We start from the raw sequence: 17497 nt of genomic DNA on the forward strand, positions 1-17497 counted from the left end.
TAAATCACAAGTTAAAAAAAGAACAAAAGACTTCCAAGTGAAAAAATAAATTACATTAGGATAAGATTCTGTGGGGGAAGTGGAATAATATACAAGTTCAAGCGGTAAAAGGAACTATGTAAATTTTTCAATTGTTAAAGAAGAGTTGTTCCTGTATTTTTGTAAAAGCTTTGCTTTGTGAGATTCTATTGGCTTCATTTAAAAGAAGTTTTATTTTTAAATGGCAGTATTTACAATATGCCAGAAATTATATCCTCTGCAGCTCTTTAAAACTAGGATGAAAAATTTTAGATGTTAACATAAAAAAAAAAAAAAATTGGGAACGGGTGCCTAAATTTTTCAAAATTCTTTCAGAAAGTATGTGGTGATATGTAATTATAATAATTATAATAATACCACTGCTCTCTACCACATTACCTCACACTAAAGAACTAGCAGGTCCACACATGGCACTTCCTGGGTTCTGGGCCCGCTCCTCCGATGAGGGAGGTAGGATGCTCAGCGAACTGGATTTGCCTCAGCACACGCACTACTTCATCCTGGATGTGGCCCCATCAGGCCAACACAGACTTCTTGTACTAGTCTTTTCCCTGAAGGAGAATGTAAAGGTAAAGATCATAAGCCAAGCCAATTTAAAATCTCCTCGGCAGGGTATCTGGTAGAGGGAGAAGTTTGAAAGGAACATGGGCCAGGAGAGTGAGTTCTAAACCATGCCCATGGATGTCCGTGAAATTTGTGCTCAGTGGTTACGAGTCACTTCCAGCCACCTTGAGAAGTCAGTGATATGTACTGGGTATGTGGGCTGGAGCCCAGAGAGTGGCCAGCTATTATTTCTAAGTCTATTTCTCTATCTCGCAATCTCTCTCTACCCACCCCCCACCCCCACTCTCTCTCAGTCAGCCCTCTCCCTCTCCCTCTCTCCTCCTCGTTCTCTCTTTGCCTCTAAGTTTTTCTTCATTCTCCAGCCCAAATCCCACAGGGAGCTGGTCTGATTGGCTTAGCTGATTACTCTCTGGGCCTTTGGGCAGAGCACTTTAAGTCAGTGTTAAAACAAAGAAAAATAGAGCTGCTATACCTAAGAGATTTGAAACAAGTTGGGAGGTCATTCTGGAAGTTACTCTTATGCAAATCTCAACCAGATATCACAAACTGCTACAGTATACAAAGCCTCAACCCACAACATTCTCAAAACCCTAAGGACCTCTGGACACCAGAAGTAATCCACAACAAAAAGGACTCAGTAAACTAGTCTGAAAAACAATTAGAATACCCCAAATATCCACTAATCACAAACAACTTGTGTAACTTTGCCAGGAAATGCCAAGATGGGACAGAATGTGGACTGCTACCTCAACCTGTGCTCCCTGAATTGCAGTTCTAAGACCCCAAATAAATACCTTTTTGGCCTTGCAGCTTAGTTTATTTTTTGTTGACATCAAGCAATCCAGCCTCAGGCAGCCAAACAGTGGCCATTCTTGTGCAGACACGAAACATTACATGTCTAGTGGGAGGGATTTGGTCCTGGGAGGAGGGTCTGTGCCAGAGATTCCTTAATATTGGCCTTGACGGGTCCTGGTGAGAGTACATATGGTTCTATGGGATTAAGATGGAAGTTGGATTTTCCCAATACTTGTTTGTCCCAGCCCCCCTCCACAAACCAAGTAGAAATAAAGGCCTTTATATCACCATTTAGGATCATATTCCCATAAGGACATTAAAGTGAAGATCAAGGAAACAAGGAACATTTTAAGTCCAAAAAGACACCCTAAGCTGCAAGAAGGACTCTGCTCTTTACTAGATTAAAAGTGTTAAAAATGGAGGGTCAGAAGGGAGCCAGGGAGGAATTCCAGGAACCTAGAGCCTTTTCCAAACTCCTGAAATAAGGTGTCAACCGAGAAATAACGAACTAAGCTGCAGGGCAACAAAGGTGTTTGTTTGGGGTCTTAGAATTGCAATTTGCAAAGCACAGATTCAGGTAGCAAACATTATGACCCTTCTTGGCACGTCCAGGCAAGGATTTTTAAAGAAAAAGAAAAAGAAAAAGATTAAATTGGTTTTGATTGGTGGATATTCTAGTTGCTCCAAATGTCCCTCATAGGTTACCAAGATCCTTATCTCATGGCTTGTTTATGGTGTCTGGATGTCTTTAGGATTTTGAGGAGCATTGTTGCTTGAGGCTTTGCACACTGTGGCAGTTTGTGATGTCTGGCTGAGATTTGCATAAGAGTCACCTCCAGAATGACCTCCCAACTCCATTTTAAATCTCTCAGCCATAGTAACCCTATCTTCTTTTATTTCTTTTTACAAAGGAAAGGATGGGAGGAAGGGGGGATCGTAATGTCCCAGGCAGCTGTCTGCTTCATTTGATGTAGAGGACTTTGGGAATATCATTGCCCAAGATGTCTGTCCCGCCTGCCACTTATAGTGGCTGAAATCCCCAGCTTCTCTTAGTTCTTTGAGACTAGTCCTCAAAAGCCTTTATTATTGCAACTGAGAAATTAAGAATTAACAAATGATTATGAATACTGAATCACTATATAGATATTTGCTTTCTATATTGTAGAATAAAAAGAAGGTAATACCTGAAATTATTGAAACTCAACTAGTCTCAACCCTGTTGATACTTTCGTGATGGTTATTCTATCCTAGCCTCACCCTTGTTTATACTTAATATTGTGATGGTTGTTATAGCCTAATCTCAGCCCTGTTTACAGTTACTATTGTAATGGGCTGTTATAGCCTAGTCTCAACCTTGTGTATACTTACTGTTGTAATGGTAACAACTCCATCTCCCCTCGTTTGAATTCATAAAAACCCTGAACTCCTTAGACTCAGGGAGACAGACTTTTGGGCCAATAGACCATCTGAGCTCCTGCTTCCCACTTAGCAATAAACTCCTTCTGTCTTTGAAACCCTGGTGTCATAGATCAGCTGTTAGGCACATAAGGCAGAGAACCCACCCCTTTCATTCAGTATCAATTTGGTGATCCCAGAAGGGACAAATAATCCTAAGAAGCAAAGAGTCTGACTGCCCAAAGTACTGAAGCCCCAGGAGGACAAGTAAATGTGGTAATTGATCTTTTTTGACTGCTGGACTCTTGTAGTATAGAGGCTCAGCAACCAGGTTTTTCTCTGCTCTGCTGGCACTCCAGACCACTGGCACCTTAAAAAGCTTCAAAGAGAGAAACAGTTTGCAATTCCAAGTCCATACATCTGACTGGATGAATGCATTGTCAAGGTAGAAGTGGATCGGGAAGTTAGTACTATGGTTCAAGTCCCCTGGACCTGGATTTGAGGCCCTGGGTCCCCCTTCTAGAATGATCCCCCTTTCCTCTGACCTCAACACCTGTCTGTTTTCTAGGTACCATTCTGCATGGGGGTCAAGACCCTGACCTGTTTGTCTGTACAGGTTCGTGATCTTGGCCTGTGTTTATTCAGGGTTCGAAACCCGGAACTGAGTTTGTCTGTTGAGTATACTCCTGGAAAATAAGTAATCCAACAATTAATTGGCATTTAATGAAATTAAGTGTATGATGCCTGTTTAACTGTTAATTGGTATGTTACTTAGATATAGTGTTTAATGCCTGTTTAATCATTGGTGTGTTCAGTCTAGTTATTAATTGGCATGTTACTTAAATGTATAGTAATTGTTAATTATCTGTTTAAATTTTTTAGTTGGTGTGTTACTACATTTTATTGTTCAGGTGTTCCTAATTGGTAACAGATTATGGAAATTCTTTAAAATGGGAAAATCTAATTCTAATAGTGTTCCTAAAGATAGACCTTTTGGCTATATTTTGAAAAATTGGGAAAATTTTAATTATGAGTCATAAAAAAATATTTTACTTCTGTAATACAGTTGGGCCTCAATATGATTTAGAATCAAGAGATAAATGGCCTGAGAATGACTCTGTAGAGAAGAGCACTGTGTGAAAGTTAGAGTTGCTCTACAAGAGAGAGCAGAAATGGGATGAGATAATGTATAAGTCCTTTAATTGTCTCTCCTAGTAATCAATGTTGATGAGCAAATGTAAAATTTTACCTGTAAAGATTAGTGAAGAAAAGAAAACCATCCTCCCTGATTTAAATCGGGAGGATCTAATAGAAACTTTACTAACTCTGTCATCAGCTCCACCTGCACCCTATAGCCGAGGGGCCAATAGATCAGGAAAGAAGGAAGTTCCCCAAGCTCCTCCTGATCCTCCTTAGTATCCCTCTTTATCGGTGGTAAAGGACCCTGGGATGGAAATGGTCTCCCCCTCCAGGGTACTCCCACCAGAGTACTCGATTTGACGAGGGCTGCTCCCTAAAACCAGCAGCAGAGCCACTGGCAAAACTTCCACCCCCCTGACAAGTGCCTGTAGGAGGAGACAAACCAGGAGGCCTGAGAGGATTTGTTTATATGCATATCCCATTCTCCACATTGGATTTAGATAATGGGAAAATAATACCCCACTCTATAGCAAAGGCCCAGAGAAAATAGAAAGTTTAGTTCAGACTGTAACCCAAATTGGGCTAATATTCAAGCATACCAGAAAAGGATGAAAAAGTAGGGTTCAAATTAGTGAGTTTTATGTTTTTATGTTTCGGGGTATTTGGGGGTTTCAAACTTTCTATTTGTGTCTATGCAATGTATTTTTTCCTACCTCCAGATGGCAATACCAAATTGGCAAATGAAAATTCTTAAAAGAGCTCTATTTGAATTGCTTAAGGATAAATAAGTGCATATATATGCTCCTGGAGTCCCCCCTCTTCCCCCCCAAAAAAAGAAAGAAAGAAAAAATCCTCTAGGCACCAGGTTTCAAAGCCGTAGTACCTGTAATTACTATAAACAAACCTGGAAATTAGAAAGAAATCATCTTCTGAAATTTCCCAATTTAGGTGAAATAGATCTAATAATTGGAGGCAATTAAAAGAGGGCATAGGCACTCCCATCAATACAAAGACCTCCTTAGCGGTCTTAAATGCCACCACCCTCATTTAAAACTTTTAAAACCAGGCCTCATTCTCTGTCTCACCTATCACTGCATCCAGGTACAAACCAGCCAAGGCAGCTATTGGGGAAGGGTTGGGTGTGGAAAGAAGGGGGAGGGGTGGAATGTGCCCCTTTGAATGTATTCTGTCCCCCAGAAAAGGCCATATTCTTTGATGCAGTCTTGTGGGGCAGATATATTGGTGGGGATTAGGTTCAAACATTTGGATTAGGGTATTTCCATGAAGATGCACCCCACCCAGCTGTGGGTGATGACTCTGATTGGATAACTTCCATGGAGGTGTTACCCCGCCCATTCAGGGTGGGTCTAAATTTAATCACTGGAGCCATACAAATGAGCTGACAAACAGAAGGAACTCAGTGCAGCTGAGAGTGACATTTTGAAGAGGAGCTACAGCCAAGAGGGACACTTTGAAGAATGCACAGGAGCTGAGAGAGTAGCTGCAGATGACAGACAGTTTGAAGACAGCTGTTGAAAGCAGACTTTTGCTCCAGAGAAGCTAAGAGATGACAAACACCCCAAAAGCAACTGAGACTGTCATTTTTGAGGAACTGCAGCCTAGAGAACAACATCCTGGGAGAAAGCCATTTAGAAACCAGAACTTTGGAGCAGACACCAACCACATGACTTCCCAGCCAACAGAGGTTTTCTGGACACCTTTGGCCATCCTCCAGTGAAGGTACCCCATTGCTGATGTGTTACCTCAGACACTTTTATGGCTTTAAGACTGTAACTGTGTAACCAAATAAACCCCCTTTTATAAAAGCCAATCCAACTCTGGTGTTTTGCATTCTGGCAGCATTAGCAAACTAGAACACTTGGCTTAGAATTTTTCTACTGGGCCTGGAGATTGGAAATGGTAGGCACAGAGAAAATTTGTGAAATAGGCCATGTTTGTTTTGAGAGAATTCCCCAATTAAAAATTTTTCCAGTAATACCTTTGCAACACTAATCACAATAAACAAATCATTATTGAAATATAAATAGTCTTGGGATGGGATAATTGAGTGAGATATAATTGCCAAATATCAGTAAGAGAAAATGTCCTTGAGAGTTATGGAAAAGTTTTCCTGGATTTGTGTTTGGGACAAATAAAACAATTACTGTATGTTTTCCAGAGTTTGATGCTTTTGAGGTTGTTTATAATTTTAGGATATTAAGAAATCAAAGAGATTTTTTTTAACCTCCTATAGAAAAAAGAGCATAATATCTATTAGATCTTTAAGACGGTGAAAAAAGTATAAGTTTGTGTTTAATGAAATTAAATTATTACTTTGGCAAACTATTTTAAAAATAAATATGCTTTGTAGGAGGTGTAAAGACAGTACTGAAGATCTTTTTGGTAACTTAAGTTATGTGGATATGTAAAGTCTACAGGATGTGCTTTGTTAGAGAGAGGAGTACAGTTTATTCTTGAGAATGTATAGGACAAAGCCTGGGTGAATATGATAAGTTGTGGAAGTTTGTGGAAGTAAATTTCATTTGTTGTAGTCAACACTGACTAAAATTCAATAAGCTTGTCATGCTGGTTTGAATCTGTTATGTACCCCATAAAAGACAATGTTCTTTTAATCCACTCTTGTGGGGGCAGACTTAATGTGGGTGGAATCCTTTGATTAGGTTGTTTCCATGGAGATGTGACCATACCCATTCAAGGTGGGTCTTTTTAGTTTACTGGAGTCCTTAAGAAAGCTTAGGGAGAGAGAAAAAGAGCTCAGAGCTGACATAGACCCAGACACTTGGAAATGCATACAGAAAGACATTTGGAGATGCTAAGAGATGAAATCCAGACTTTTGCCCCAGGAGAAGCTAAGAGAGAATCTGAGAGAGACAATTTGCTGAGAAGCTGTTCCACTTTGCTAATGCTGCCATTATGCAAAATACCAGAAATGGATTGGTTTTTATAAAGGAGATTTATTGGGTTACAAGTCTATAGTTCTAAGGCTATAAAAGTGTCCAAACTAAGGCTTCAACAAGAGGATACCTTCAAAGAAGAAAGGCCGATGCCATCCAGAAAACCTCTGTTAACTGGGAAGGCACATGGCTGGCGTCTGCTGATTCTTCACTTCTGGGTTCTGGTTTCAAGTGGCTTTCTCAAAAATGTCTCCAGGCTTGTCTTTCTTAGCTTCTTCAGCTCCAGTGCATCTAAAGTGTCTTGGGGCGGGGGTTGGGGGGTCCTCTCTTAGCTTTTCTTCAGCTCCTGTGCATTCTTGCTTGTTCTCCCAGGGCATTTCTCTCTAAGCTTCAGGGGGTCCTCTTTTAGTTTCTGCAGAGCAAACTCTGGGCTAGCATCTCCAAATGTTGCCAAGCATGTCTAAGCATCAGCAAGCATCAGCATCGGCTCTGGAGCTCTCTTAAGTAGTCCAGCGAACTAATCAAGACCCACTCTGAATGGACGGGGTCCACACCTCCATGGGAATAATTCAGTCAGAGCTTCCACCTTAATCAACAGACTAATCAGTCTGCTCCAACAAGATTGCATTAAAGAATATGGCTTTTCTGGGGGACATAACATATTCAAACTGGCACAGAAACTAAGATTTGTAATCCAAAGTTTGCCCCCAGGAGAAGCTAAGACAGAAGCCCAGAGACACTTAGAGACAGAAGGGCAGAGACATTTTGTAGAAAGTCATGGAAACCAGAAGCTAAACCTGGGAGAGGACCAGCAGACATCACCATATGACTTCCATGTGACAGAGGAGCCCCAAATGCCAGCAGCCTTTCCTCAGAGAAGGTACATTACTCTGGATACCTTAATTTGGACATTTTCATGGCCTTAGAACTGTAAATTTGCAACCTAATAAATCCCCATTGAAAAAATCCAGCCGTGTCTGGTATATTGCATTTTGGCAGCTTTAGCAAACTGCAACACTTGTCTAAGGGAGTGTAGTCTTGTAAATGGCTAGTTTTAATATCTAAGACAAGACCTGAATGGATATGGAAAATTGTAGAGGGGTTGTGAAAGTGAATTCTGTTTGTCATAGTCAATGCTGACCAAAAATTTGATAGTTTGTTTATAATATTTTGTAAGAGATTCTGTGTCAAACTGTGTATTCATACAAAATTGAAGTTTAGTTTTATCTCTGTTAAAACAAAGCAGATTTTGGTCTGGTCTTAATTAAAGGTTATAAAAAGTTTTTCTTAACCATCTAAGTGTTCTTTGTAAAAGAAAAAGATTTTATGTCGTATCAGTATAATATCCTTAGTGATGTTTATATTGATCTTTTCATCCTTTATTTTAGAAGACTTTTTGTTGTTACTTTGGTTAAATAAGAAATAAAATATTGTTTCACAGTAACCAATTTTCCTGCTTAGCATAGTGTTCAAGCCTAACAACTTTTGACATTTTGTCCCCCAAAAATCAAACCCTAAAGGATGTCTTTTATTTCAAACTGTTGCAAAGGCTTTGTTCTTTTACTTTGTACATGGGAAGTGTTTAGGAAGTATTACAGTAAGTAAAAGGGATTTCCTATCCTTCTGTTAGCTAAATTTGTATGGGTGAAATGTTATTCATATATTTAGAGACTGTATAAAATTCTTAAAGACTTGACAATGTTCTCACCGTCCATGTTATATCCTGATACTGATGCAGATCATAGAAACAACCAAATTCACTTGTCAGTTACACTACCTTGCTCTAATGCTTCTCTAAAAGTACATGTGGTCAACAAAAAGGGACTTTAAAAGAGAAGCAAGGCAAGTTTGTAAATTATGTTTTACCTGTTAATTAACATAACCCTGGTAATGTGTAAAGGTGAGACAGGACAAAACATCTGCTATGGTTTGTGGTTAATGATCCCAATAAAAGTCAATTGTCAAATGTTTTTATTTCTGGAAATAGCTTTATTTAGAAAATGCTTATAAGAAAATTAGGGCCTACCTCCCCCCTACATGGGACCCGACTCCCAGGGGTGTAAATCTCCCTGGCAACACAGGATATGACTCCCAGGGATGAATCTGGACCCAGCATCGTGGGATTGAGAATATCTTCTTGACCAAAAGGGGGATGCAAAATGAGACAAAATAGTTTCAGTGGCTGAGAGATTTCCAATGGAGTCAAGAGGTCACTCTGGTGGACATTCTTATGCACTATATAGATAACACCTCTTAGGTTTTAATGTATTGGAATAGCTAGAAGTAAATACCTGAAACTATGAAACTCCAACCCAGTAGTCTGGACTCCTGAAGACAACTGTATAATACTGTAGGTTACAAGGGGTGACAGTGTGATTGTGAAAACCTTGTGGATCACACTCCCTTTATCTAGTGTATGGATGGATGAGTAGAAAAATGGGGACAAAAACTAAGTGAAAAATAGGGTGGGATGGGGGGGGATGATTTGGGTGTTCTTTTTTACTTTTATTTTTTATTCTTATTCTGATTCTTTCTGATGTAAGGAAAATGTTCAGAAATAGATTGTGGTGATGAATGCTTAACTGTATGATCGTACTGTGAACAGTTGATTGTATACCATGGATGATTGTATGATATGTGAATATATTTCAATAAAACTGAATTTAATTAAAAAAATTAGGGCCTAGATTGTGAGATCTTACAGCAGTCACACTTATTCCTGTGCTGTAACTGTTATTTCTAAATTCTGAGATGCTTTGTTGTTTGTATATAACCTGGTAGCTCCCCGGAATTTTGGTTCTCTGTGTGATACCTGAGACTCAGATTCAGAGTTCTCTAGCTCTAAAAGTACTGAAGAAGAAACATTACCCCATACATCAACTGTTAAAGAAGCTGAAAAGGATTAGACTTCAGTTAGGGTTGTTAATGAGGCTGATGTGTTTGGGACTAAAGTAAATCAGAATACAGGGTAAAAGATGATATTATCTGCATTTTAAAACTTTAATTTCTGTGTGAGACCACAGGAGGAGAAATTTATTTTGTCCAAAATTTGCATTTTCTGTGGCACACTATATAATTTAACCTGTCTGACCAATTTATTTAAGCAACCTAATTCGGCTTTATGTGGCATGGAACCCAGAATAGGTAATGAGATCTTAGTATTCTGTACAAGTTGATGTCATATCCTGATGTATTTCAGAGTGTTTGGCATAAAATGAGAAAGTATTTGCAAGGTCCCTTGAGAGACTGGGAAAAGAAAGCATGGGACAATTAAACTTCCCCACCTGGGGAATTCAAGCAATGGGGGCTCCTAATTTACTCTAAAATATATGAGCCCTGCTTGATATGACATAATACCTAAGTGTCACTCCCCCAAAATCTCCATGTTGCTCAAATGTGGAGCCTTTCTCCCTCTCTCTCCTTCTTTCTGTCTCTCTCTCTGTCTCCCCCAAACCCTGCAAATAAACTCACTACCTTCCCCCCTATGTGGGACATGACTTCCAGGGATAAATTTCCCTGACACTTTGGGATTAGCAATGGATTTGTGATCTAAAGGGGGAAAAGAAATAAATTTCAATGGTTATGAGATTTCAAACAGAGTCAGGAAATCATTCTGGAGGTTACTCATACATGTCTCAGCCAGATATTCCCCAACACTATTCTTGAAAACCCTAAGGAACACCCTGGGTTCTACCTAGAATCTATAAAAAGTTATTTTCCCAATGTAACATGGCTATAAATCTCCTAATTATAATCCTTCTACTCCTTTTATTTAAATCTATAATTCCAATTTACTTATTAAGTTTATTTATCAGAGACTTAAAGTCTCCAGATTGTTCCTAAGCCAGTTAAGCCCTGAAACCCAGAGGTACCAGTCTCTCCAAGAATGACAACCAGTTCATTCCTCTACCCCATAATGTTGACAGCCCCTTTCAGCATGAAGAATTTAGAACTGTCATCACCCAGATATCCCCCAAGATTGAGGAGTGAACAAAAACAAAAGGGAAGAATTGTAACTGAGAAATTAAGAATTAACAAATGATTGTGATTACTGAATCATTACATAGATGTTTTCTTTCTATATTGTAGAATAGGTAGAAGGTAGTACCTGAAATTACTGGAACTCAACTAGTCTCAGCCCTGTTGATACTCTAGCCTAGTCTCATATTTGTTTATACTTACTATTGTAATGGTTGTTATAGCCTAGTCTCAACCTTGTGTACACTTACCGTTGTAATGTAAATCAACTCCATCCCCCTTGTTTGAATCCATAAAAACCCTGAATTCCTTAGACTTGGGGAGACATATTTTGGGGCCAATAGGCCATCTGAGCTCCTGCTTCAGGGTGCACAGTATTAAATCCTTTCTCTCTTTGAAACCCCAGTGTCATAGATTGGCTGTTCTGTGCATCGGCAGAGACCCCACCCCTTTTGTTCAGTATCATTATAACACACTGTCAGCCAGTCACATTTAAGCTAGAATTGGCTTATCAATACAGTATTTTAGAGAACAGGAATCCAGGTAACCCAGGATATCAGGACAGACTAGGTTTCATGACCAATGAAGAACAGATGTGGTGGGACCTTCAAGGAGGATCCGAGCGATGGTCATGAGGGTAAGAAAGGAGCTCCTCGGAGGCAGAGGGACACTGATGTCACCTTGGCTGACTTGCCTGTTTCCTCCAGAGTGAGCCCTGCCACTAAAACTGGAGAATCACCTCTGAAAGAGAGAGACAGATGAACTAGAAGGTGTAATATGATAAAATACATTGGACAAGCTGTCAACATTTTAAATGTATACACTCTGGGTAATTCTGCTTTTACAAATTCATTCAGCACATATAGTTGCACACATACGCACAGATGGATAAGGATAGTCTTTGCAACATTTTAATAAAAGATTGAAAACATCCTAAAAGTCCGTCATTAGGGGTCTGGTTAAATAAACTATGGTGCAACCATTAGAAAAAACAAAAGACAGATATGGAACACTTTCTGGGATATATGACATGTATGTTAAGTGAAAAAAGCTGGGGCAGAACAGCATGTATAGATGGGTTTATATGTTACACAGAATACACACTTGGGCAAATATTAAAATCAATATTCAGTTAAAATTGAGGCCAAAGCTGAATAACCCCATCACAGAATGAAACTTCTGGATGCAAGAATAAATCTGAAATTTTATTCCAAAGAATGTAATTATTATTATAATTTTATAAATAAAATTGTTAATGGTCAAGTTTTTAGTTTGATATTATAATGCAAGAATGGTCATTTCTCAGCACGGTAGGCTGGAAGATGTTTCCTGCGGTCGTTTCACTGCAGTTTTGTGACATTGAACAGATGCTCACTTTCAACTGAGAAATAGTAGAGAAGCCAGATATTTTTTGGAGCATTTTCCAGCACTTTCTTCTTTTCTCCACTCTCTTTATATTCTTTATTATGCTTGGATTAAGGTGATTTATTGTGGATATTGTACATGATTTGGTACTTTTTTTCTGCTTGTGAAATGTTGAAGTGGAAAAGCTGACTTTTTAAAAATTCATTTTCATAGGATGTCATTTCCCAAATAGAATTTATTCTTGAAAGACTCATAAACTAAATGAAATTAAATACCAAAAATTAAGCATAATTCTTAAAGTTTATTTTGTGTAAAATAATGAGTGCTAGATAGACACCAAAGCAGTTGTCAAAGATTAGAATTATGATGTAATCAAACCTCTATTATTCTGCCTTGTATTATTTGAAGTTATTTAACATTTGTTGACTCACAAAGAAGACGATGTTCTTTCTAAAGTAACCTAGCTAACATCCTCTCTCAATATTCTTTTTAATGCTCAGTCTTTTTTCATATTTATTTACTATTTGAAAATTTTGTGTTTTTTTACATAAAATTATCCGCTTTTACAATCATCATTTATTATTGTGGCATTTTACTCTTTCAATATTTAATATACATTATATTTCAACTGACTGATAAAATTTTAACATATAATGCATAAAAGATTTTTTCTTCAAGATTCATCTAGGTATTCGACAGCGAGGATCACATATTAACAACAGACATTCCTTATATACATTATTAATGTTGATGTGCTGATTAGATATAACAGTAACTGCTGCAGCCTCATGCCCTTGTACCAGACACAAGGTCAGGTATTATAATTGAAGCTGAAGCAGGCATTCAGTTATTTAGACTTCCAAAAGCTGAGGCTGAAGGCCAGTTCGCATATTTCCGACTGAATATCAGGGCCAAAGCCACACTTCAGTGTGTTTTATATACATGCGTAACTATACACAGATGGGTGTGTATCTGCTCTCTACCTCTCTCTGCCTCAGGGAAGGGCAACTCAGGACCTAACGACCAGGAATGGGAGACTCACCTTTCGCTGTATATCCTTTTATAACGTTTGATTTTTTTTTATCCCATGCATATATTCCTTTTAAATATCTGCTATGCTCATTAAAGAGATTAATTAAAATACTATATATTGAACAAAAGTGAACTCACATTCAGAGAAGGAAATACTGCAGTCAAGGCTGCATTGGGCTGAGAGATCCGTGAGCCATGAGCAGATGCTTACAGTCAGTGCCCCTGGGAATCCAGTAAGGGAGCTTGACCTGGGTGGTGGCAGTGGGTCCTCTGTGCTTGAGAATGCTCAACACTGGCAGAGCTGATTAGGAATGTCCCAAGTATGGTGGTGATCTGTGTCCCTCAAGCCCCTGGATATTGGGTGCAGTGCTAGGGAAAACATCTCCCTTTTGGGGTATTTGGGAAGACCTTACAGTGCAGGCTTGAGCCCCATTGCAATCACATGCAGTCAACACAGCCACTTGATTAGAGGCACAGCCTCCCAACGACCCAGTGAGTGTCCTGTTAGCAGCCCAGGAAGAGGAGAGAAGCTTTGCTGGGGTTGGCCTGCAGGGGTTCTCTAGTGAATCATCAGCAGTGACCAACTAGGGGCTGCAGAGTGGCCGGAGCACAGGGCCAGGCTGGGACAGAAGCAACTGTGCCCTCTGAGGAGCCCCAGGGATGCAAGGAGCCCAGGGCAGGTTGACCTCCACCTGAGACTGCTTCCCGGGGACTGTACCAGATCTCAGGAATTCGTGGCCCTCTGGACCAAGGCAAGTGTCTCATTGTTTGGCATTCATGGTTGGTCATCTCCTGTCTTCCAGAAGCCCCCCTTTTGGAATGTTGCAGTTTGGGGAGACGATGCTTGTCCAGTTGGGGATCCAAAGAAGATGTTTTCCCAGTTTCCTGGGTGAGGATGGTGGGTTCAGGATGTCTAACTGCCCCCAAAGATGACCCAGCCCTGAGATGTCATAAGTGGCAGAGAAAGGCCCAGGCCAGAACAACACCAGAGCTCTTGGCTCCAAGGGCAGTCAAAGAGGGAGACATGCCAGGTATGAATTGTCTCCTAAAAATCAGGGGATCACAGAACTTAGACCGATCCACCGGAGCTGGCAGGGATTCCAGGCCTACCCCTGTCTTTACACAGCCCAGAAAACTGAAACCCAAAGAGGGGAATGGAATTTGCCTGAGGTCACATGGCTGGTGAGTGGGAAAAGCCTGGGCTAGACTCTGGCCTCCTGACTGTCCAGTATCCATTCTCCCACACAATAAACATTCAGAACAGGTACTATAGGAATAAATGCCTGTCCACTGCCAACTGCCAATGCAAGTTTTGGCTACTATCCCCTGTCACAAAAGGAAACATAAAAGTCACATAAATTTTTAACTTTGAGAAATGAGGACTTGAATTGTGCCTTATGATTTTGGAACAGGAACAGGACTTCGGAAGCCAGTTTCCATACAGAGAGGTCCTGGTCCCCCACTCCCATGTGTACCACCTCCCCAGCCATGTGGGGAGGTGATCTCTTTGCATCATCAATGGGCTCTGTGCTGGTTTGAAACTATTATGTACCCCACAAAAGCCATATTCTTTTAAACAAATCTTGTGGGTGCAGACTTAATGTGGGTGGAATCTTGTGATTATGTTGTTTCCATGGAGATGTGACCCTGTCCATTCAAGGTGAGTCTTGATTAGTTTACTGGTGTCCTCTATGAGAAGACTAAGAGGCAGAGACATTTTGAAGAGAGCTTAGAGACACTTAGAGAGAAAACACCCAGAGACATTTTGGAGACAGCTGTTGAAACCTGAACCAGGAGAGAAGCTAAGAGATGAAAGTTTGCCCCAGAGAAGCTAAGAGGAAACCCCCAGATGCTAAGAGAGAAATGCCCTGGGAGAAACAAGCAAGGACACACAGGCCGTGTGAGAGACAAGCTAAGACAGAAACCCAGAGACATTTTGGAGTAAGCAACAGAAACTGGAAATTAACCCTGGGAGAGGACCAGCAGACCCCAGCCATGTGCCTGCCCATGTGACAGGGGAACCCCAGATGCCATTGGCCTTTTCTTCAGGGAAGGTATCCTCTTGTTGATGCCTTAGTTTGGACATTTTCATGGCCTTAGAACTGTAAGTTCGTGAACTATTAAACCCCCGTTGTAAAAGCCAATCCGTTTCTGGTATTTTTCATAAAGGCAGTTCAGCAAACCGGAACAGGCTCTTACCCTTGATATTTGGGACTCTGGTTTCCCCAGCTGTGAGTCAAGGGCACCCTGTATGCTGGAGTCAATTAACTGTCCATCACCAGGGCCTGTCTCTGGCTCCAGAAAGAGGAGCCCTGTCTTTTATTTCTCCTCTATACCTCACTTGCCCTGACAGGAAGAAGGGGACCCGTTGATATTTCCTTCTCCTGCAGAAAGAGCCTCTCAATCCACACCCTGTTCTTTTTCTCACTCTTGGGCATCCTCCTTCCTCCAGAGAGTACAAAGACGTGAGTCCCCATAAGTCAAATCCCAGTCTGACAAGCCCCAGCCTGGACCTGCCTTTACTTGTTTGGGGTAACAATAAGCAGAAGAAAAGAAACTGTCCCTCAAAATTTCCACCCCTGAGGTTACGGTGGACAGAGAGAAGCCTCATTACCACATGATCACTCATCAAAAGCAGGACAATTTTCATTAAACAAACAAACAATAGATCTGACTATGTAAAAAATTCGAACATCTGCATACTAACACAGACATAGGATCGATTATGAAAATATTTGTCTCTTTGACCAAGGGTTAATATCTTTTGTATACAAGAGCTCCTGTAAAGCTATATAGAAAAGATAAGAGACCCTAAGAGAAAAGATGCAGAATATCCTCTTAAAAAGAAGAAAGGCAAATGGCCAATATGTATATGGGGAAAGTGATTGTTTACTATTTAAACGTGAAAATTTGAACAATTTCATATTTAAAAAAAAAACTGTCACATTGTTAAGAAGCATATAGAGTACCTGGGTTGAAATTTTAGCTTTCTCACTAACTATGTGACCTTCAGAGAGTTATTTAAATTCCCCAAACCTCAGTTTTCTCATTCATAAACTGGGCATGCTAATAATACCTTCCTCTTACAGTTGTTCAGAGAACAGAATAAGATAATCAATACTTAGCACTGGCATGAGTGCTTGTGGGTAATAAGTATTCATCAGCGTTGGCTATTAAGGTTAGTAATAATATGAGAATATTATTGAGCCATAATAATAGCTCAGATAATAATATGAGAATAATATGAGAAGACTGCTGGTTGGAGTGTAAACTGATATCAGTCTCTTAAGGCCAAAATGTTAAAAAAGCCCTCACTTTTGGAAATTTATCCTAAGGCTATATGTAGTCAGAGATAGATATTAAGAGGTCCATACTAGTATTCTTTGGAAAGGAAAATTTTAAAACAAATGATAATGACTTAAATAAATTACGATAACTTTACATAATATAATGAGAAATTTACAGACTAGAAAAAATGTTTGTGATAGAATAAACTTATGTAACATAAATAGAATTTATACAATAGAATGTTTTATGTCAGGATTGTCCATGTTCTTGCAAACTTTTCCAAAGTAAATCTTCCTGAGTGGTAGAAACAAATGAAATATATAAAAAACTGGACTTTCTGTGTTTAGGGGGCTACAGGGGGCAATGTTACCAGACGCTCTGGGCCAACAGGACCTCTCCCCTCCCCGACCCACTTCTTGGACAACCGCTGAAAGGGTCCTGAGGCTCACTGAAGAGTTTTTAACAATGTGGGAAAATAATGATATCATGTTAAGTGTTAAAATAAGAATTAAGCCCATACACATAGTATGTGTTGATTTTATAAAACGCTCTCACACACAGCCATAGAAAAATGCCTGGAAGAAGACGTACTAAAATGATGGTGGTTGCCCCCTAGTTGGACTTGAGGACATTTGAATTTTCTTTTCTACTTTTCCAAAATTTCTTTAATGAACATGCATCATGGCTATAATTAGGAAAAAATTACTTAAAAGAGGTTTTTATTCTTTTCTCTTCCAATATTCACCCCAATATTCAGTTGTCACTAAAAGCTCATGCCTTGAATCTCTGGTGATGTCTCTCCCATGATTAACAAAAAAAAAACCACGTCTATATTAAAAGTTATGACCAAATCCATTACAGTTTTAAAATTATTATGATGATAAAAATATGCTCATGGTTGAAACAAGTGGCAAGCAATGATTGCATTTTCTTTCTTGTATGCTTTTTTTGATTTCCTGGTGTTAAATTACCTCATTCTGGGAGGG

The sequence above is a fragment of the Choloepus didactylus genome, chromosome 1 (assembly GCF_015220235.1).
Source record: "Choloepus didactylus isolate mChoDid1 chromosome 1, mChoDid1.pri, whole genome shotgun sequence".
In the NCBI taxonomy this organism is placed as follows: domain Eukaryota; kingdom Metazoa; phylum Chordata; class Mammalia; order Pilosa; family Megalonychidae; genus Choloepus; species Choloepus didactylus.